The sequence below is a fragment of the Myotis lucifugus genome, unplaced genomic scaffold, assembly GCF_000147115.1.
Source record: "Myotis lucifugus unplaced genomic scaffold, Myoluc2.0 scaffold_192, whole genome shotgun sequence".
NCBI classification, from domain to species: domain Eukaryota; kingdom Metazoa; phylum Chordata; class Mammalia; order Chiroptera; family Vespertilionidae; genus Myotis; species Myotis lucifugus.
Window position 1 is genome coordinate 2,509,696 of NW_005871240.1, and position 22,613 is coordinate 2,532,308.

Genomic DNA, 22,613 nt, shown 5'->3' on the forward strand with positions numbered 1-22,613 from the left:
GGATTGGATAGAGGGCATGAAGCCCCAGTAGAATTTACTGGGAGGAGGGCCCAATCGAAGCCTGTGAAAAGTTAGAAGTTTGGGTTTAAATGGTTGTCCTTTACTTAAACCAAGAAGATATATGAAGAATTATCAGAAGCCTTGGGGCAGTGCTTCTAGAGCCTGCACAGCCTCTAGATATCCAAGGGTGTATTAATTCCCCTTAATTCACAATAAAATATTACCATCACATTTAAACTTTCCCACACATGTGCGTTTGGAATTCTTTCCTCGTGTCACCGCAAAAGGACCTATGGCGCACACCAGCAACACTATGACAGAAGAGGTTCAACAACCCATCTCTCCATAGAGAATTAAAAATTCTCCTATTTGGATATATTAGGACAAGATCTGAACTCGGAATTACAGTAAAAGACTATAGGCGGGTTGCTAAGGCTTTGTCACTGTAGGACCAGCAACTCTCCTCTGGCTAGTCAAACGTGGATGCTGAGTCATATTTCTTCTGTACTTGGTATTGAAAGATGAGGCTGACTTACTTTTCAGTTTTCTATAATGTGATTTAATTTTGAAAATAAACTGTTTTCCCTAAGGCAATTTAAAATTACAAATCAGAATAAACTACCACACAAGAAACAACATTTGAATAATGGTTTTTTAAAATATGTTTTTATTGATTTCAGAAAGGAAAGGAGAGGGAGAGATACATCAATGATGAGAAAGAATCATTGATCAGCTACCTCCTGCACGCCCCCTACTGGTGATGAGCCCACTATCCAGTCATGTGCCCTGAGCAGGAATCAAACTTTGACCACCTGGTTCATAGGTCGATGACCAACCACTGAACCACAATGTCCGGGTGTGTTTTTAAATTTTGTTTTTTTGTTATTGACAGTATTGCAGATGTCACCCGTTTACCCTCCCCTCCCCTGTCCTCCTCCACCCAGCCTCCACCCCAATCTGAGGCCTTCACCACACTATTGTCTGTGTCCATATATTATGCATATAAGTTTTTTGGCTCATCTTCTCCTGTCCCCCCCGAACCCCTCCCCTCTGAGATCTGCCAGTCTGTTCCATGCATCCATACATCAACCCCATACTGTTTTCTATAGTGTCTGCACCAGTCTGCATTCCCACCAGCAGTGTACCAGGGTTTCCTTTTCTCCACATCCTTGCCAGCAGTTTTCTTTGCTGATTTACTGATGGTAACCATTCTGGCAGGTGTGAAGTAATATCTCGTGGTTTTAATTTGCGTTTCTCTGATGACTAGTGACATTGAACATTTTTCATATGTTTATTGGCCACCTGTATTCCCCTTTGGAGAAATATCTATTTAGGTCTTTTGCCCATTTTTTTTAAGTTGGATTGTTTGTCTTCATTTTGTTGAGTTGTTTGAGTTCTTTAAGATGCTAAACCATAAAAATCCTAGAAGAAAACATAGGCAGTAAAACTCAGACATCTCTTACAGCAATCTTTTAGCCAATATGTCTCAGAGGGCAAGAAAAACTTGGGAAAAGATAAACAAATGGGACTATATCAAGCTAAAAAGCTTATGCACAGGAAAAGAAACCATCAACAAAATGGGTAGTGTTTTTTATCCATATCACTGAAACTGCATGAGAAGTATTTGCTATTGAAGCTTAAATAGCTTAATAACATTCTTCACTGCTTGCTTAATTAGCACTATATTAACTTGCCTAATGAAATTATATGCACACAGTGGGTCCTTCACACATATGTAATTTTGATAAATATTTGAAAAATCTATAATAATAGAAGCATAATATGCTAATTAGACCAGACAGCCAAATGACCTTCTAGATATCATTCTGGACGACCTTCTGGATGAAGCTGCAGCATTGGGGGCTGAGGAAGAGGTGGCTGCCATGGCAGGTGGGAGCCGAGGCCGAGGCAGTAAGGGCTGATCAGGCAGGCAGGCAGAGTGGTTAGGGGTGATCAGGCACTCAGGTAGGCAAGTGGTTAGGAGCCAGCGGTCCCGGATTGTGAGAGGTATGTCCGACTACAGGATCAGGCCTAAACAGGCAGTTGGACATCACCCAAGGGGTCCTGGATTGTGAGATGGTGCGAGCCGGGCTGAAGAACACCCCCCCCCCCCACACACACACACACACATGAATTTCGTGCACCCAGCCTCTAGTACAAAATAAAAACCTCGAAACACTGAGTAAAACATTAATATGCCTAATCACCTTCATCTGTAGCTTAATACAATTATAATATGCAAATATGACCTTGACCTTGTACTATTCTTGAATATTAATGCATTATTACATAGAGTGAATATACTACTTTCCTCTCTGGGGTCTTTTTCTTCCCTATGGACTTCTGTTTTCATTCAAGTTTTTGAAAAGTTTGATGTTTTATAAAGCAAATACAAGGTGGGCAAAAATAGGTTTGCTATGTGTTTCATGTACTTGCAACTGTAAACCTACTTTTGTTCACCCATGTATTTTCTCAGAAGTTATCACCCTAATCTCACAGCATTATGTTTCCTGAAACATTCTCTGGATGGTGGAAAAGTTTCTCAGTGCACATGCAAGCATATATTAAAGAGGTATCAATACTAATAGGTAGGTTTCTTTTTAAATAAATCTATCAAGGATTGCTTCATGGAGATGAGTTATATCACTATAGTAAGTTAGTGAAATGTATCACACTAGCACAGCTATTTATGTGTAGCTTTCTGTTTCTTTTAGTTTTATTTACAACTAGAGGACCGGTGCACAAAAATTTGTGCACTGGCGGGGGGGGTGTCCCTCAGCCCCACTTGTGCCCTCTCACAGTCTGGGACCCCTCGGGAGATAACAACCTGCTGGCTTAGGCCTGCTCCCGGGTGGCAGAGGGCAGGCCCAATCCCTAGGTGCCTGCCCCGCAGCCCCTGGTCGGGCTCAGAGCAGGGCCGATTAGGGAGATGGGGCACCTCCCCCTGTCATGCACAGAGCAGGGAGGATCGGGAGGTTGCGATGCCACCCCCAGTCACGCTCAGGGTAGGGCTGATTGGGGGGTTTGGGCGCCGCCCCCTGTCACACTCAAGGCAGGGTCGATGGGGAGGTTGCGGCGCCACCCCCTGTCATGCACAGAGCAGGGCGGATCAGGGGGTTGTGGTGCCACCCCTGTCACACACAGAGCAGGGCCGATCAGGGGTTTGGGGACCTCCCCCCTGTCACACACAGAGCAGGGCGATCAGGGGTTTGGGGACCTCCCCCCTGTCACACACAGAGCAGGGCGGATCAGGGGGTTGGGGAGCTCCCCCCTGTCACACACAGAGCAGGGCGGATCAGGGGGTTGGGGCGCCACCCCCTGTCACCCACAGAGCAGGGCCGATCAGAGAGTTGCGGCACTCCCCCCGTCACACTCAGGGCAGGGCCGATGGGGAGGTTTCAGCTCCACCCTGTCACACACAGAGCAGGGCCGATCAAGGGGTTGGGGAGCTCCCCCCTATCAGGCACAGAGCAGGGCCGATCAAGGGGTTGGGGTGCCTTCCCCTGTCACGAACAGAGCAGGGCGGGTAGGGAGGTTGGGACACACACAGAGCCACAGGGCGATCAGGGGGTTTGGGCGCTGCCCCCTGTCACGCTGCTCCAGGGGCCAGGAGGCCTCGCGGCTCCACTGATCCCAGTGCTGGGAGGCCTCGCGGCTCCGCTTGACACAGGGGCAGTGAGGCCTCGCTGCTCCGCTGATCCTGGTGCTGGGAGGCATATTACCCTTTTACTATATAGGATAGAGGCCTGGTGCACGGGTGGGGGCCGGCTGGTTTGCCCTGAATGGTGTCCTGGATCAGGGTGGGGGGTCCCACTTGGGTGCCTGGCCAGCCTGGATGAGGGGATGATGGCTGTTTGCAGCTGGTCACACCCCCTTCAGGGTGGGGGTCCCCACTGGGGTGCCTGGCCAGTCTGGGTGAGGGGCTGAGGGCCGTTTTCAAGCTGGTGGGTGACTGAAGCTCCCAACCTCTCCTTTTTTTCTTTTTTTTTTTTATTCTGGGATTTATTTACCTTCTATGGCTGTCACTGAAGCTGACAGCTGGCTTTAGCTCTGAGGCTCTGCTTCAGCTCTGAGACCTCGGCTGCTGAAAGCAGGTATCTGGGCTTTGTTTAGCTTCTATAATTGAAACACTGTTGCAACTCCAGGTCTGAGGCCCGGCTGGCTGAAACCAGGTTTCTGGTGATTGTTTAGCTTCTATAATTGCAACATAGTTGCTTAGAGTGCAGCTCAGAGCTGGGCTGCGGCAGGCGGGGAACCTTGGCTTCCTCCATCACTGGAGCAAGCAAGCCTCCTGTTCGCTTCAGCTGCCTGGCTGCCGGCCTCCATCTTGGTTGGCAGTTAATTTGCATATCGCCCTGATTAGCCAATGGGAAGCCTGTCGGAAGTACGGTTAATTACCATGTTTGTCTATTATTAGATAGGATAACACACAAGTTGAAGAGAGATCTAAAGATATGTGTAATGTTTATTGGAGGAACACAAACTATATATTTAAAATATTTTTGTTTCTTTTTTGTACACCTATGTTTTTGTTAAATATAATATAATAATAATCACTTCCATTTATTTTTTTTTATTTTGGGCCAGCAATTTCACTAAACTTATCCTCTCATCTTTTTTTTTTTTTTAAATATATTTTATTGATTTTTTACAGAGAGGAAGGGAGAGAGATAGAGAGTTAGAAACATCGATGAGAGAGAAACATTGATCAGCTGCCTCCTGCACATCTCCCACTGGGGATGTGCCCGCAACCCAGGCACATGCCCCTGACCGGGATCGAACCCGGGACCTTTCAGTCCGCAGGCCGACGCTCCATCCACTGAGCCAAACCGGTTTCGGCCAATTTTTTATACTTGATATTTATCTTAATTTTTCACTGTTGTGAACTGTAGGAAATGGACCTCTGTGATCCATCTCCAGCATGTTTGGCTTTAGATGGAAATGGCTGCTGAATTTCCCCAGGGCAAACAGGATGTAGGAAGGAGGGGAGAGGTTATAGGAACAAAGAACTGTGTATGTGGGCCAGCATCATGGTGGAAACCTCTGAGGCCTCTGCCTCAGCTAGACAGGGGGAGGTGGAGGCAGCTAGAAAGGCCTCAGCCCAAATTATTAAATGGCCCAATGGGAGTCAGCAAGACCTAAGTGACCTATGAGGAAATGGATGACTCTATAGTACTCAGCCAATGAGGAACCAGAGGAGGAACTAAATAAATAGGCTATGTTCATTGCCCCAGGGGTGAACACCCACTCTTGAGGATGTATTAAAAGTCTCATTTTTGCCATACTTCTGTCTCTGAATCCATTATTTGAATTTGGACAGGTGGACATCCTCTCACAACTTGAGGGTGTGTCTGGGACCTCTGTGCATGTGGAGGGGGGGGGGCAGTTTAAGGGAAAATGTATCCTACCTGATTTTGGGTGGCCTCTTTGCCTGAGCCCCATCTCTTCACGGACACCATAGAATAGGCCCAAGACTGTTTTTTATTAATTAATTAATTAATTTATTTATTTATTCAGAAGATGGCAAAAATGACACAAGAAAGGTACACATGATGGAAATGGCCAGAGAGGGATGAAGCAGATCTTGGAGAGTGGGAGAAATTGCCAGTATGGGGAATTGAGCACAGTGTGAGAAATCTCTAGTGTGGGGGATTGAGCACAGTGTGAGAAATCTCCAGTGTGGGGGATTGAGCACATAGAACACATAGAATAGTCACAAGTGACTTTCTGAGGATGGGAAACAAAAATTCTAGGCCTAGGGAATACATTCTCCCAGATAGTCCATTGGGGAGAATGCTGAGGTTCTGGGGGACAGTCTCTAAACCAGGGACAGGAGACATTGCTCTGCTTCAGTGGTTTTTTTATGCAGGGCATTCTGTGGAAAAGAGCATGGTGTGAAGCTTTTATCTGTGGGTTGTGCATGCCTATAAATATTGTATATAAGAGTGTTTCTGCTGATGTTTTGTGTCTCTTTGTTGTTTGGCTTAATTTGTTTAAAGATGGAGCACATCCCACTTTGGGGGTCCCAGCTATTTGTGGCGAGACTGAACACATGGCAGAGATTTCAGGAATGTCCCAGCAGTTGCAGAGAATTCTTAATCTTGGGGACTCTTCCTGCTTTCCCTCAAGGTGTCAGCTGCCAGAAACTCTTAGCTAGTGAGAATTCTTTTCTGTGTGCCTGAAATGTAATTTTGGCTTTCTATCTTTTGAGAACTTAGTTTGCTCTTTGCCATTTTATGAACATAGGGAATCCTCTGTCTCTGCTGTTTGGGCTTTGCACCACTGAGGACCAAAGATCATTTTGCTGTGCTGGGTTAGTATGAGATAACATTCTAAGGCTAATATCCCCACCCATCCTGTTGAGAGTACTCATTTCTTTATTGTAGGAGTTTTTGTTTCTTTGTTTGTTTCTGTTTTTAAGATCTCTACTTATATGTGAGATTTCATGTTGTTACAGTCTACTCAGAAAGAAAAATGTGGGAAATAAAACCTTTAACCCCCCCCAGGTCTATATCCTAGGAGGAGCAGGTCTTCAGAAGTGCCCTCCAGCAAGTGGTAGAGATAGCAGTGGTTTTGTAAAGAAAAATAAAATAGTACTTTCACATTAAAGCCACTGGAGCCTGGTGAGTTATCCTTGTTACAAAATTTGCCAAGAAAATGGCTTGGGTTATAATAATAATTAGCTTTAAAGTCTCAAAGTTGTTATAAGTATAACAAAAATGAAGGGTATATGATAAAGCTTTTTCAGTGATAGTTATATATGCCTAAACAAAGTTTTCCAAAGTCTTTGGTAACTTAAAACTTTGGAGTTTGCTGGATTAAATAGTAAAAATTATTAAATATCTAGGTATTTTGAAGTAACCAGATACTAAAATATTAATCTGAGTTTGCCTCATATAGAGAATCTAGAGGATGGATTTGAATCTGTTAATGAATCTGTTAATGAATAAGTCTTGAATTTTATTTAAAACTAGAGGACCAGTGCATGAAATCGTGCACAGGTGGGGTCTGGCTGGCCCAGCCCCAATCAGGGAAGATCAGGGCTGGGCCAGTCAGGAGGAGGAGATGGCAGGAGTTCGCTGGCCTGCCTGCCCTGATCGGGCCCAATCAGGGCCAGCTGGGGGAAGGGGGCTGTGATCAATTGGCTGGCAGGCCCCACCCCCGATTGGGGTTGGGGGCTGATTTGGGGGCGTGGCCATCCATGGGGGGGGGCTGTGGGCAGTGGGCCATCTGGCCCTGCCCCTGAATGGGGTGGGGGGTACCAACTGGGGGCCAGCGGCCTGGGGAGGAGCCATGGGTGGTTGGCCAGCCGGCCCTGGCCCTGATTGGTGTGGGGGGGCTGATCTTGGTGGGGCCAGGCAGAGAGAGGGGCTGCATTTCAATCAGGGTGGTGGGGGCTCATAGGGGGTAGGGCCAGCCAGCCAACCTCCCACTGCCCCTCCCCCCAGCTGGGCCCTTCCACTATTGGGGTGGGGGGTGCAATAAGGGGTGGGGCTGGCCAGGGGGAGGGGCTGTGGGCCTATCATGATGGGACGGGCCAATTGGGGGCAGGGCTGGCTGGGGGGTTCCGGGAGGTGGGGGTACTGATCAGGGTGGGAGAGTCTGGTAGTGGGCAGTACTTATTAAAGGATACTTTTGAGAACAGTAACTGGGAAGAATGGGAAAAGAGCAGGTTTGAGCAGAGGAATAAGTAAAGTTGCAATGCTGGCCAGGGATCAGCTGTGGGAGGTCTGGGACCTAAACTCTGGGACCTAAACTCCAGGCCAGGCTCCCCAACCCAGAGCACCAGAACCAGGAAGAGGTGCCAATATAGCACCCAGCTGTGAAAAAGCAGCAGGGTTTCTGTCCACCAAGGAGAGACCAAATATGCTGGAGACACAAACACTCCCTTAAAGGGCCAACATGCAAAATTTTATTTTTGCAGCCACTCTCTCAGGGCATCGACAGAGAAAAGGTGATACAGATTGGAGTCACCTGAGTAGAGTCTGGGATTTGTGGCTCTGGAAAGAGATGTTGAGGGACAGTTTCTGCTATGTCTCCTGAAATTGGTAGAGTTGACTTGTATAGTAGGTGTCCTGTAAGGCCCAGTGGCACAGCCTCCCCAGTCACCTGAGCTGGGCACTCTAGGTGAACTCCTGTGTGGGCTGTGTGCACTGTCTTGCTATAGTTGAGCCTTGATTGCTATGAGCATCAGTAGGAGGAATTGACCCTCAGGCCAATTTTCTGTGAGAATCAGCTGTACCTACAGTGGAAGAGCTGCTGTGCGGAAGACAGCACTATGGAGCAGGATTTGCTTCAATGGGGCTTTGGTGCTGGCCAAGTCCTCCCCTTGAGTGTGTTGAGTGTGATAGAGTTATAATCTGGTGTGGTCTGAAGCTGTCCACCAGGGCCTGGGGTTTCCCAAGAGGTTCAAAGTCAGCCATTGCCTGTGCCCTGCCTGGGGCCACCTGGCACAAGCTGCTGAGGGATCTGTAGATAGCTGCTACTTGTTTGGGGCTTGGAGGTGCCCAGGAGTGACCAAATTATGAACCAAGATAGGCTGCTGCTAGTGCTGGTCCTGGGGCCATTTATCAAGAGGTATAGGGCATGCTGAGTCCAGCTGCTACTTGTTTGAGAGATTTTAGGGAAGTCTGAAGTCTGTGCCAGGAAAGGCCATTTATATGGAAAAGCCACTGCAAATATCTTGGGTGGGGCAAGATCTCAGGGAATCAATAGGGTGGGGAAAATGGTGTGGGCCAGGTTGATGGAGACTCAATTATGGTGCCTGCCAGTCAGCTCTGTGGCAGGGGAGGTCTCAGCACTTTTGTCTAGGACAGTGGTGGGCAAACTCATTAGTCAACAGAGCCAAATATCAACAGTACAACGATTGAAATTTATTTTGAGAACCAAATTTTTTAAACTTAAACTATATAGGTAGGTACATTGTTATTAACTTAATTAGGGTACTCCTAAGGCTTAGGAAGAGCCACACTCAAGGGGCCAAAGAGCCGCATGTGGCTCGCGAGCCACAGTTTGCCTACCATGGGTCTAAGCTCCCCCTGAGTTTTTGCCCTGATGCCAGACAATTTAGTTCTTCTCCGTATGTCTTGGGATTCTTTCAAGCTGCTGCCCCAATGCTGAAACTCAGAGGGAGTGAATCTGAGTATGTCCCTTTGCCCACCCTTTAAGAGGAACTGCCTGGATCTCCAGCAGCCTCTGTGTCACTCAGCCACAATCCCTGCTGGTTTTTACAGTACAAAGTTACAGGGACTTCTCTTTCTGGCACTGGAATCCTGGCTGAGGAGTCTGATGTGTGGGAGCTGGGTCACCTTGCGCCTCAGGGAAGCACATCCACAGCCAAGATATCCCTCCCAATTAAAAGCATGGCACTTGTGGCAATTAGACCAGCCCATTCTGTGCCTCCATCCTCCTCTTAGTCTCGATGTGCCTCCTCTTTAATTCTCTAGTTGTAGGACTTCCATTCAGTCAGATTTCAGGCAGTTCTGAATTATGGTTGTTCTGTATTTTAGTTGTACTTTTGTTGTGGTTGTGGGTGGCGGTGAGTACCAGCATTTACCTATGCCATGATCTTGGTTCCTCCTTCTTTTTATTTCTTATTCCTTTTATTTTTTTGCCTTTAACTTTTCTCATTCTTTTTTTCCTTTTAATTTTTATAGAATGCATCTGCACAATAGCTTGCATGCCATAGATGATGTTGTGCCTCACAGTCAGCCAGCCTGAGGGTCGATCACACTCATGAACGAATCAACAGCATTCAAGCCTGAATAATACCAGTAGGGCCCACATAATCCACACAAAGGACATTCCCAGAACAACCAGCTCAAAATATCAAGGTGACCACTCCACTGGGTACCACAAGATATCTACTACATAAGGCTGCCTCCCCAAAGCCTAGAAGTTATGGTAGATCCACATAATACATAAAGTCAAATACAAAGAGATAGCCTAAATGTGGACACAAAGAAACAGACCCCAAATGAAAGAATAGAAGGAATCCCCAGAAAACCAGGTACATGAAATCTTTCAGATAGAGTTCAAAGTAATTTTTATTAAGTTGCCCAAGAAACTTAGTGAGAATTACAGCAGCATGAAAAAGGACAGAGAAACCATGAAAAATAACCAGACAGAAGTGGAGAATACCACATGTAACATCAAGAATACAATGAATGGAATGAAGCAGAAGAGCAAATCAGAGATTTGGAAGACAAGGTAGAAAATAAACACCCACTTAGAGCAGCAAAAAGAAAAAAGAATTGCCCTCACCCCCTTGGTGTCTGTGTCCATGGCATTAACGGGAGTGGGGTGGAGGGGCAATGGGGGGATAAGGACACATATGTAATACCTTAATCAATAAAGAAAAAAAAAGAGGAAAAATAAAGAAAATAAAAAAAGAATTGAAAAGAATCAGGATAATTTAAGAGAACTTTGGGACAACATGCAGCATAACAACATTCACATAATAGGGGTACCAGAAGGAGGAGGAGGAGGAGAGAGAGAGAGAGAGAGAGAGAGAGAGAGAGAGAGAGAGATCTAGAACCTATTTGCAGAAATAATGATATGAAACTTCCTAACCTCATGAAGGAAAAAGGCACACAAATCAAGGAGATGCAAAGTCTCTCAATCAAGATAAACTCTAAAAGGCCCACACCAAAACACATCATAATTAAAATGTCAAAGGTTAAATACATAGAGAGAATCTTAAAAGCAGAAAGAGAAAAGTAGTTTATTATGTACATTAGAGTTTCCATAAGACTGTCAGCTGATCTCATAACAGAAACATTTAAGGCCATAAAGGAATGGCATAAAATATTCAGAGTAATGAAAAGAAGAACCTACAACAAGAATATTTTACCCAGGAAGGCTATAGTTCAAAATTGAAGGATAAATAAGAGCTTTTTAGGCAAGAAAAAGCTAAAGAAGTTTCTTTCCACTAAACCAGTATCACAAAAAATGTTAAAGGGCCTGCTTTAAGAAATAGAAGAGACCAGGCTGATGTTTCTCAGCTTTTGGAGTATGATTTATACATCAGAAGGTGGCAGGTTAAATTCCTTGTTGGGGCACATACCCAAATTGTGGGTTCAATCACTAGTCATGGTGTGTGCAGAAGGCAACTGGTTGATGTTTTTCTCTGACATCCATCTCTCTCTGTCTCTCTCTCTCTCTCTCTCTCTCTCTCTTTCTCTTTCTCTCTTTCTCTCCCCCTTACTCTCTCGCAAATCATTTTTTTAAAAGTAGAAGGAAAAAAGAGTTAAAAGAATAAAATGGCAATAAATATATACCTATGAATAATCACTTTAACTATAAATGGCTTAAATGTTCCAATCAAAAGACATAGCATAGTTGACTGGATAAGAAAGCAAGGCCAATAGGTATGCATTATACAAGAGACCTACCTCAGAACAAAATATACACACAGTCTAAAAGTAAAGAGATGGATAAAGATATTTAATGCAAAAGGAAATTTTAAAAAGCTGGGGTAGCAATATTTACATATGACAAAATAGACTTTAAAAAGGCTATAGTAAGACACACAGAAGGTACATATATAATGATAAAAGGAGTAACCAACAAGAGGATATAAGTCTGATAAACATTTATGCACCCAACATATGAGTACCTAAACATGTAAAGCAAATATCTATGGAGATAAAGGGAGAGATTGACAGTAATACAGTCATAGAAAAGTGTAACACCCTATTGACATCAATGGATAGATCTAGACAAATAATCAAGTAGTAAATGATGGACTTAAATAACACACTAGATCATATGGATTTAATTTATATCTTTAGAGCATTTCACCCCTAAGCATCAGAACATACATTATTTTCAAGTACACATGGAATACTTTCTAGGATAGACCACAGGTTAGGACACAAAATAAATTTCAATAAGTTTAAGAAGATTGAAATCATATCAAGCATCTTCTGTGACCATAATGGTATGATACTAGAAATCATCCACGGGGTGGGGGGAAAGGAACCTGAAAAACACACAAAGTCATGAAGGCTAAATAACATGATACTAAACAATGAATATGTTAAGAATGAGATCAAGGAAAAAACAAAGGTTACCTTGAAATAAATATAAATGAGAATACCACAACCCCAAATCTATGGGACACATCAAAAACAATCCTAAGAGGGAAATTCATAGCATTACATGCCTAACTCAGAAAACAAGAAAAAAATCAACTAAACAATCTAACATTACATTTAAAGGAACTAGAAAACAAACAAACAAAACACAAAGTGAGTAGAAAGAAGGAAATTATAAAGATCAGAGCAGAAATAAACAACATAGAGTCCAAAAAAAACAAAACCCACAATACAAAAGTTTAATGAAACCAAGAGCTGGTTCTCTAAAAATATAAATAAGATTGAATAACATTTAAACAGACTTATCATGAAAAACAGAGAGAGGACCCAAATAAATATAATCATAAATGAGAGAGGAGAAATAATATCTAGCACCAAAGAAATACAAAGGATTGTAAAAAAAAAAATTGCAAAAAACTATATGCCAACAGATTGGACAATCTGGAAAAAATGGATAAATTCCTAGAAACATAAAACTAAAATCTTCCAAAAGTAAATGAGGAAGAATCAAATAATCTGAATAAGAAGATTATAACTAGTGAAATAGAAGCAGTTATAAAGAAAAACTCCCAATAAAATACAAGCCGTAGACCTGAGGGCTTCACATGTGAACATTACCTAAAAATTTAAAGGTGGAACTGCCTTTTGACCCAGTGATTCCACTTCTGAGACTATCTATATATATAAAAGCGTAATGGACAGTTACTACTGGTCCACCAAACAATAGGTGGACCAGTTGCTATGATGCGCACTGACCACCAGGGGGCAGACGCTCAACATAGGAGCTGCCCCCTGGTGGTCAGTGCGCTCCTCCAGCCAACCTCACGCAGTCAACCTCCCACGGCCTGCCCCCCCGGGGTGGCTGGCCAGATGGGCCCCTATCGGCCCCAATCGCCAGCCAGGCCAAGGGACCCCCACCCATGCACAAATTCATGCACCGAGCCTCTAGTATTGTAATAATCCCAAAATACCAATCAGAAAGAATATATGCACCTCTATGTTCATAACAGTGTTATTTACAATAGCCAAGATCTGGAAATAGCCCAAGTGTCCATCAGTCAATGAGCATTTAGTATAAATTAGGAATGTTATTTGCTAAAATAATACAAAACGACAGAAAACCCTACCACAGTAATTGAAACAGAAAGGGAGGTGTGAATAATACATTGTTACAATCATTGATGACTTTAGAAATCCAGACTCTATGTCTCTTTCTGTTCTGCCCATTCTTAGTATATGGCTTTTTTCTTCATGATCCCATGATGGCTAATGTACCTCAGGCATCATGTCTGCATTCCAAGAATGAAGAAACTATGTGGTAACTAAGAAGTATGATTACTGTGTCATAAAGACTAAGAGATTTCCCAGAATCCCTTGATTTATGACTTGTTAGCCAGTACTATGTTATGTGCTACCTTGGCTGAAATGAATTCTGAGGAAGTAAGCATTTTAACCAGGCACATTTCTGCACTCACTGAATTATAATGAAATTATGTTTTTTAATGAATAACTTTATGTGCCATACATCTACTAGATGCTGAACAATCACATTTACTATGAAATTAGGCTGGTGTGTGACTTACAAGACTTTGTTTGAAATGAAGTGCTACCAAGGTAAAGAAAATATTTTTAAATTTTGATTATGAAATAATACAACACATAAAAATATGGAGATGAGAACAATCACATTTCATGTGTCAATCATCCAGCCCCAACACATAGAATCTTGCTTCACTGACTCCTACCATTCTGTATCATATTGAAACAAATCTCATACTTTATAACAGTTTTTAAGAACTCTGTTTTTTTTTTATTCATTGTTTTTTCCTATTACCTAGAACATTGCCTGGAAGTAATATGTGCAAAATAATGTTTATTGAATAAATGCAGGAGACAAAGAGAGAATAGCAACTCACCTTCTGAAGGGAAAATAGTAATATCACAAACACAAATTGAGAAAAATAAACATATCTCATTACCAGGAAAAAAAATAGGGTATATATTTCTGTGGCTCTATGGCTCTGACATTTCCACAGGTTAGACTAATGAGTACTTTGGAGACTACTAATAATATTGGGTTGTAGTTACAAAGTGTTGAGTTCTTCAATTTTACTCTACCTCTTCAAGTTTGTTCTGCTTTGGGGGCTGCTTAAAATATCATATGGATTTTAAAATTGGCTTTTTCATTTTTTTAAAAAGCTATTGTAATTTTGATAGGATTGTTTTGAACTTATAGATTGTGTTGGGTAGTATTGATATGTTAACAATATTAAATCTTTTTATCCATAACCATGGATTGTCTATCCATTTATTTAGGTCTTCAATTTATTTTAGCAATGTTTTGCAGTGTGTAGTGTCTAAGTCTTTTGTATCCTTGGTTAAGATTCCCCTAAATATTTATTTAGTTTAGATGCTATTTTAAATATTTTTAAATTTTTTCTTGTCTGATTGCTTATTGCTGGTATTTAGAAACAACTGCTTTTTGTTTGTTTCTCTTGTACCCTGCTACTCTGCTAAACTTAGTTATTGTCTCTAATAGCTTCTGTCTGGATTTTGTGAGATTTTCTCTATATAGGACAATTTATTTTTGAAAAAAATAAAATTTTACTCTTTCTTTTCCAATTAGAATGTTTTTACATTTCTTTAACTTGTCTAATAACTCTGTCTATGACTACTATTGCTATGTTGAACAACTTCAATAAAAACAGAATCCTTGTCTCATTTCTGATCTTAGGGAAAAATCTTTCCATCTTTCACCATTGAGCTTTATGCTAGCTGTGGATTCCTCCTATATTTTTAATATGTTAATGCCCCCCTATAATTCCTAGAAGATGGTTGTTAGAAATAGATTCTTGATCAGATTCAGATTCACATTTTGGTAACAAATGATAGATGTTGTTGAGTAAATCTCTCATTACATACATTTCTGATTATCTCACTTTTTTCAGATGTTAATAACCATTGGTAATTATTATGTAAACCCCTTAATCCTGACAAGTTTAAGTTTCAGTAATAAATTTAAAATAGGTCTTTAAAGTTTAAAAAAATTAAGAAGGCAGAGAAGTACTTGATGCCACAATATGTTGTTTAAGTGATAAACACACAATGCAATATACAGATCATGTATTATACAATTGTACACTTGAAACTTATGTAATTTTAGTGACCAATAAGACCCAATAAATTTAATAAAAAAGCTATAATAACCAAGGAATTGTGATACTGTATTTGATTATAGTTCAATTCATAAGTCATCAGTACAGGAAAAATGTATTTCTTTTATAATGAATGGTGTTGGGAAACTGTAAAAAAATAAAATAAATAATGACATATTACAGATGGTTATTTTGTCATAGCCAATACTACATGGATATGATCACCAAATGATCCTCCAAATCTCTTCCTTGGTCTCTGATTCATGATTCTATATTGATTCCAGGTTTCCCTATAGGTGGTGAGGCTTGAAATAGGGGATTAGAGGAAGAAAAAGAAGCCAAGAGAAAATTATTTTACTATTACATAATATTGATTATTTCAAGAATTTAAGTTAGAAAATTTTTTTTAAAGAAACAACTCAATAAAGAAATAATAGCCTTTTAAACAATATATTAGCCAAATGGACATTATTTACATTTACAGACCTTTTCATCTAAGAACATCAGATTACACTTTCTTCTCCAGTGCACATGGAACATTCTCAAGGTTAGACCATATGTTAGAATACAAAACTAGCCTCAACAAACTTAAAAAGATTGAAATTATACCAAGTATATGCTCTGACCATAAGGCTTTGAAATTAGAAATCAAATGCAAAAAGTTAAGTAGATGACACCACAAATATGTGGAGATTAAACAACATGCTTCTCAAAGATGACTAGGTCAACAGATGAATAAAAGGTGAGATCAAAACTATATAGAGACAAAGGAAAATGTCAATATGACATATCAAAACTTTTTGGATGCAATGAAGCAGTACTAAGAGGAAAGTTTATATAATTGCAGGTCTATCTAAAAAAAAAAACAAGAAAAATTTCACAAATAATCAAATATTACATCTTAAAAGCACTTTAAAAAGAACAAAAAAAATCCAAAAGTCAGAAGAAGAAAGGAAATAATAAAAATTTGAGCAGAATTAAATGAAATATAGACCAAAAATACTATAAAAATAATGCAACAGCCATGGCCAGTTTGGCTCAGTGGATAGATTGTCAACCTGCGGACTGAAGGCTCTTGGGTTCAATTCCAGTCAAGGGCACTTGCCTGGGTTGCAGGCTCAATCCTCAGTGGTGGTTGTGCAAGAAGTAGCCCATCAATGATTCTCTATCATCATTGATGTTTCTATCTCTCTCTCTCCATCTCCCTTCCTCTCTGAAATCAATAAAAATATATTAAAAAATAATGCAACAAAGAACTGGTTCAATGGTGAAACAGATTATAAATTGACACCCCTCCGATAGAATCATTAAGGAAAAAATGAAAATATTCAAGTAAACAAAATAAAAAATGAAAGAGAAAAAGTTACCACAGACATCACAAAAATATAAAGAACTATGCTAGAATATTATGAATGTCTATATGACACCAAATTCAATAATCTAGAAGATATTAAAAAACATGAGTATGTTTCTAGAATCATATAACCTTCCTAGACTGAATCATGAGGAACTGGAAAATCTACATAGACTGATTAGCAGTGAGAAAATGGAAATAACCATAAAAAACTTCCCTTTTTGGAGAAGTGTCTATTTAGATCCTTTGCCTAGTTTTAAATTGGATTGTTTGTCTTCTTTTTGTTAAGTTGTATGAGTTCCTTATATATTTTGAATATTAACCCTTTATCAGCCATATCATTGGCAAATATGTTCCCCCATACAGTGGGCTCCCTTTTCATTTTGTTGATGATTTATTTGCTCTGCAGAAACCTTTTATTTTGATGTAGTCCCATTTGTTTATTTTATCCTTAGTTTCTCTTGTCCTATTTGTGACAATTCTGCTATATAAGATGTCTGAGATTTTTCTGCCTATGGTTTCTTCTAGTATTTTTATGGTTTCACAACTTACATATCCATTTTGAGTTCATTCTTGTGTATGGTGTAAGTTGGTGGTCTAGTTTTATTATTTTTTTTTTTGCGTGTACTAGTATTTGCCCAGTTTTGCCAACACTATTTACTGAAGAGACAGTCTTTACTTAATGCTCTTGCCTCCTTTATCAAATATTAATTGAGCATAATGGCTTCTGTAGATTTTGGAGTCTCTGTTATTTTCCATTGATCTATATGCCTGTTTTTGTGCTAGTACCCAGGTTGTTTTGACCCAGTGATCCTATTTCTAAGAATATATCCTAAGAAACCCGAAACACCAATCAGAAAGAATATATGCACCCTTATCTTCATAGAAGTACAATTTACAATAGCTAAGATTTGGAAACAGCCCAAGTGCCCATCAGTAGATGAGTGGTTATAAAAGCTATGGCACATTTATACCATGGAATACTATGAAGCAGTAAAAAAGAAGGATCTTTTACCCTTTGAGACAGCATGAAGGGACCTGGAGAGTATCAAGCTAAGTGAAATAACTCAGTCAAAGAAAAACAAATATCACATAATTGCACTCATATGTGGAATCTAAGTAACAAAATAAACTAATAAATGGAGTGGATCCAGAGACATGAAAGCATGGAACAGAGTGTGGAAATTCTGGGGGAAAGTGGGGGAGGATGGGTTGGTGGGAAGAGATCAACCAAAGACTTGTGTGCATATATACATAACCCATGGACACAGACAATAGTGTGGTGAAGCCCTGGGGCAGGGTGGCGATGGTCTAGAAGGGGTCAATGAGGGTAAAAAGTGGACATATGAAACATAATGATTTTTAAAAAAATGAGCAGAAGACCTGAAGGGACACTTCTCCCCCAAAATCATATAAATACCCAACAGATATTTGAAAAGATTCTCAACTTCACTAGCTATTAGGGAAATGCAAATCAAAACTACAACCACACTTCTTAGAATGGCTATTATCAACAAGATAGGTAGTAACAAGTATCGGAGAAGTTGTGGAAAAGAAGAAACCCTCATTCACTGCTGGTGGCAATGTAAACTGGTACTAGCACTATGAAGTATGGAGGTTCCTCAAAAATTAAAAATCGTTATCATATGACCCAGCAGCCCTTCCTCTAGGTATCTACCCCCAAAAATTTACCAACATTTATTCTCAAACACATATACACCGCTATGCTCATTGTGGCATTATTCATGGTGGCCAAGACATGGGAGTGTCCTTCCATAGATAATTGGATAAACAAGATTTAATACCTGTATACAATGGAATACTACTCAGCCATAAGGAAAGTTGAACTATTGCCATTTGCAACAACATGGATGAACCTTGAGAATATCATGCTAAGCAAAATAAGTCAGACAGAAAAAGTTAAGTACTATATGATTGCACTCACTTGTGGGATTATAAAATTGAGACCAACAAATAAACAAACAAGAAAAACAAACAAACTCATAGACACAGACAACAGTATGGTGGTTACCAGAAGGAAGGGGGATAGGGTGTAACAAAGGGTGAAGGCAGTCAAATATATGGTGAAAGAAGATGGTTTGACTTTGGGTGTTGGGCTCATTATGCAATATAAAGATCATATATCATAGAAATATATACTTGAGACATATATAAACTTATTAACTAATGTCATTTTAATAAATTTAATAAAAAGATAGAATAGGCCCTGGCCAAGTGGCTTTGTTGGTTGGAACATCATCCCATATACCCAAAGGTGGCAAGTGAAATTCCCGGTCAGGGCACTTACCTAGGTTGTGGGGTCAATTTCTGGTTATGGCACATACAGGACACAAACTATCAATGTTTCTCTTTCCCTCCACCCTCACCCTCCTCTCTCTTTAAAAAAAAATCAGTAAAAACATATCCTCAGATGAGGATTAAATAAAATAATAAAATAAAAATAAATTAAAATAAAATAACTCAAAGCTAGTGAGAGCATAAATTAATTAAAAGCATTCTGATTGAAAAGCAATCTGATATGCAAAATGTTGATATCTAAATATATCATTTTTTCTATTGTAATTAACTAGAACATATATGCATGTATGCATAACCTATGGACACAGACAATGATGTGGTGAAAGCCTGGGGTGGGGCAGGGACTGGGTAGAGGGGGGCTGCTAAGCGGGGGTAATGGGGAACATCTGTAATACTGTCAACAAAATAAATAAATAAATAAATAAACAAACAAACATTTCTCAAGTCAACTATCTGGTTATTCTGAGGTATAGTTTGTATAGAATGGGCAGTATAAATGCCTACTTTATCTTTTTTTTCTATTTCAGTTTTAAAAATAATCAGTTGGCTTGTTAGTGTCCTCACAAGGTGATCTATGAGTTTCCATTTCTAAGGATAATTTTGAATGGATGAGTTTTAATGCATTTCATGTTTTGATTCATTGCAGTTATTTCCTTTATTGAAGTGAAAATTGGCTTATAGTTTATCAGCTAGCTCTGGAGCTCTTTTGACATGATTGCGATAGTCTTTTATGTCATTCCAAAAAACAAGGAAAATAAGATATATCAGAATCATTCTTTTTTTTGCCACATGCCTCTATTTAGCCATTTCACTATGAAACCCTGGTTCCCATTAACAGGAAATGCTATTTAGAGATCACAACAGCACTTCTCCCTGGTTGTCAAGGTGCTAACTGAGAATGACATGGGACACCCAGATACAGGAGATGCTATTGCCCAGCTCAAGGAGGTCCTTGAGTACAATGTCATTGGAGGAAAGTACCAGAGAGGTATGACAGTGCTGGTAGCATTACAGGATCTGGTGGAACCAAGAAAGCAGGATGCTGATAGTCTCCAAAGGCCCTTGCCTATGGACTGGTGTGTGGAACTGTGTCAAGCTTTCTTTCTGGTGTCAGATGACATTATGGATTAATCCCTCACCTGATGAGGGCACATCTGCTGGGATCAGAAGCCAGGCATAGGTTGGATGCCATCAATGATGCTATGCTTCTGTAAGCATGTATCTAGCATCTGCTGAAGCTCTACTGCCGAGAGCATCCCTATTACCTGAACCTGATCAACCTGTTCTTGCAGAGTTCCTATCAGAATGAGATTGGACATGTCCTAGACCTCATCACAGCCCCTGGCGGCAGTGTGGATTTTGGCAGATACACTGAAAAGAGGTACAAATATATTGTCAAGTATAAGACAGCTTTCTGCTCTTTCTACCTTTCTATAGCTGCTGCCATGTATATGGCAGGCATCAATGGGGAGAAGGAACTTGCCAATGCCAAGAAGATCCTACTGGAGATGGGAGAGCGCTTTCAGATTCAGTATGATTACCGTTACCTCTTTGGGGACTCCAGTGTATGGACAAGATTGGCACTGACATCCAGGACAACAAATGCAGCTATCTGGCTGGTGGTTCAGTGTTTGCAATGGGCCTTTACGGAACAGAGTCAGATCCTGCAGGATAATTATGAGCAGAAAGAGCCTGACAAGGTAGCCCTGGTGAAGGCACTCTAGAGGAGCTGAATCTGCAGGCTGTTCAAGAAATTTGAGGAAGATAATTGCAGCCACCTAATGTGTCTCATTGAGCAGTAAGTACCCTTAGCTCCTGCCCCCAGCCATCTCCCTGAGGCTAGCAGATAAGATCTACAAGAGGAAAAAATGACCTAGAGACTTCCAGGGCAAGGAGGGGGCTCTCTCAATAAATTACAGTAATTCCTCACTTAACATCATCTATAGGTGCTTGGATACTGCAACAAAATTTTGCCATAGGCTAATTGATATAGACAAGAGTTAAGATCCTATGTCATATTTCTGGTCACAAAAAAATCTCCAAATATTTCTAATATTAAACGCTGAAATAAGTGTGAGTTATACAGACGTTTAAGGAAGGAATAAAAGCAGATAAGATTATTTTTTTAAAAAATCTATAAGCAGAATTATGAGCATATTAATGAGATATATAATTACATGAAATAAGCACTTAAAACAAGTGAAAGAGGTCAACTATAAAGAGGTGGAAATAGGATTGACATGGGCAGGAGACTGCTACTTTCCGTAACAACTGTGACTTTATTAAACCCAAGGTATTACCACAAAAGCTAAAAACATCATGCAACTTGATTTTGACAATTCCTCTGGACACACACAGTATCTATATATATAAAAGCCTAAGACACTGTTAAGACAGGTCGACCGAACAACCAGTGGACCAGTTGCTGTGATGCATACTGGTCACTAGAGGGCAGACGCTCAGCCTCCCACAGCCAGCCAACCTCCCGTGGTCCCTCCTTCCAGCCAGCCAGCCCCGATCATCCCTGATCGTGACTGGGAGAGATGGCCGTGATCAGCCGCGATCACCGGCCAGGCTGAGGGACCTCACCTGGGCATGAATTTGTGTACCAAGCCTCTAGTATTCTATATAATAAAAGCCTAATATGCTAAGTGTCCAGTTGTCTGTTCAACCAGTCAAAGCGTAATATGCTAGTGATATGCTAAGGCCGCTCAACTGCTTGCTATGACATGCACTGACCACCAGGGGGCAGACACTCGGACCGGTTGGTTAGCTTGCTGCTGGGGTCTGGCCACTGGGACTGATTTTGATGGGTGGACATGCCCTAGAGCCCTCCCATGGTCCCTCCCTGGCTGGCTAAACTCCCGCATTCCTCCCCAGCCCCAATCATGCACCAGTGGGGTTCCTCAGCCTGGCCTGCACCCTCTTGCAATCTGGGACTCCTTGGGGGATGTTGGAGAGCCAGTTTCGGTCCAAACCCACAGGCCAGGCTGAGGGACCCCCGCTGGTGCATGAATTCATGTACCAGGCCTCTAGTAATTATATATGTTGGTGTTGAATTTTTACCTCCCACCCTCACCAAAAATAAGATATTTTGAAGTCCAAACTACATATTTTTCAGAATGGCACCTTATTTGAAAATAGAGTTGTTGCATATGTAATTATTTATGATGAGGTGATACTGGAGTAGCTTGGGTACCAACCAACTCCAGTAGCACTGAAGTTTTTATTAGAAGGCTATCTGAAGACAGAGTGTGAACACCATGCTACAAGGAAGGCAGAGATTAGAGTCAAGCAGCTTCAAGTGAAGGAACAGCTAGGATTGTAGGCAAACCAACAGAAGTTAGGAAGAGGAAAGGAAGGCTTCCTCTTCAGGTGTCACAGGGGACTTGGATCTGCTACTATCTTGACTCTGAACTTCTAGCCTCCAGAATTGTAAGAATTAATTTCTAAGTCATCCTGTTTTTTTTGGTACTAGTTATGGCTAGAGTCAAATATCATTTCTTTAATCTAGATAAAGCACTTTCCCAGCCCTTATAAATAACACTTTATAATTTTTAGAGAATAATCTATAATAATAAAAGTGTAATATGCTAATTATACTGGATGACCTTCCGGACGAAGCCAGGGCTGTGAGGGAAGCCCAGGTCCCGGGTGCCTGCCGGCTGCTGGAGGAAGCCTGGGTCC

General features: G+C 41.0%; 1 pseudogene; it reads left to right on the top strand.

The window, feature by feature from the left end:
* The first annotated feature begins 18,107 nt into the window (after nt 1-18,107).
* On the top strand, nt 18,108-20,798 carry LOC102428723 (annotated as a pseudogene).
* Nucleotides 20,799-22,613: the final 1,815 nt, after the last annotated feature.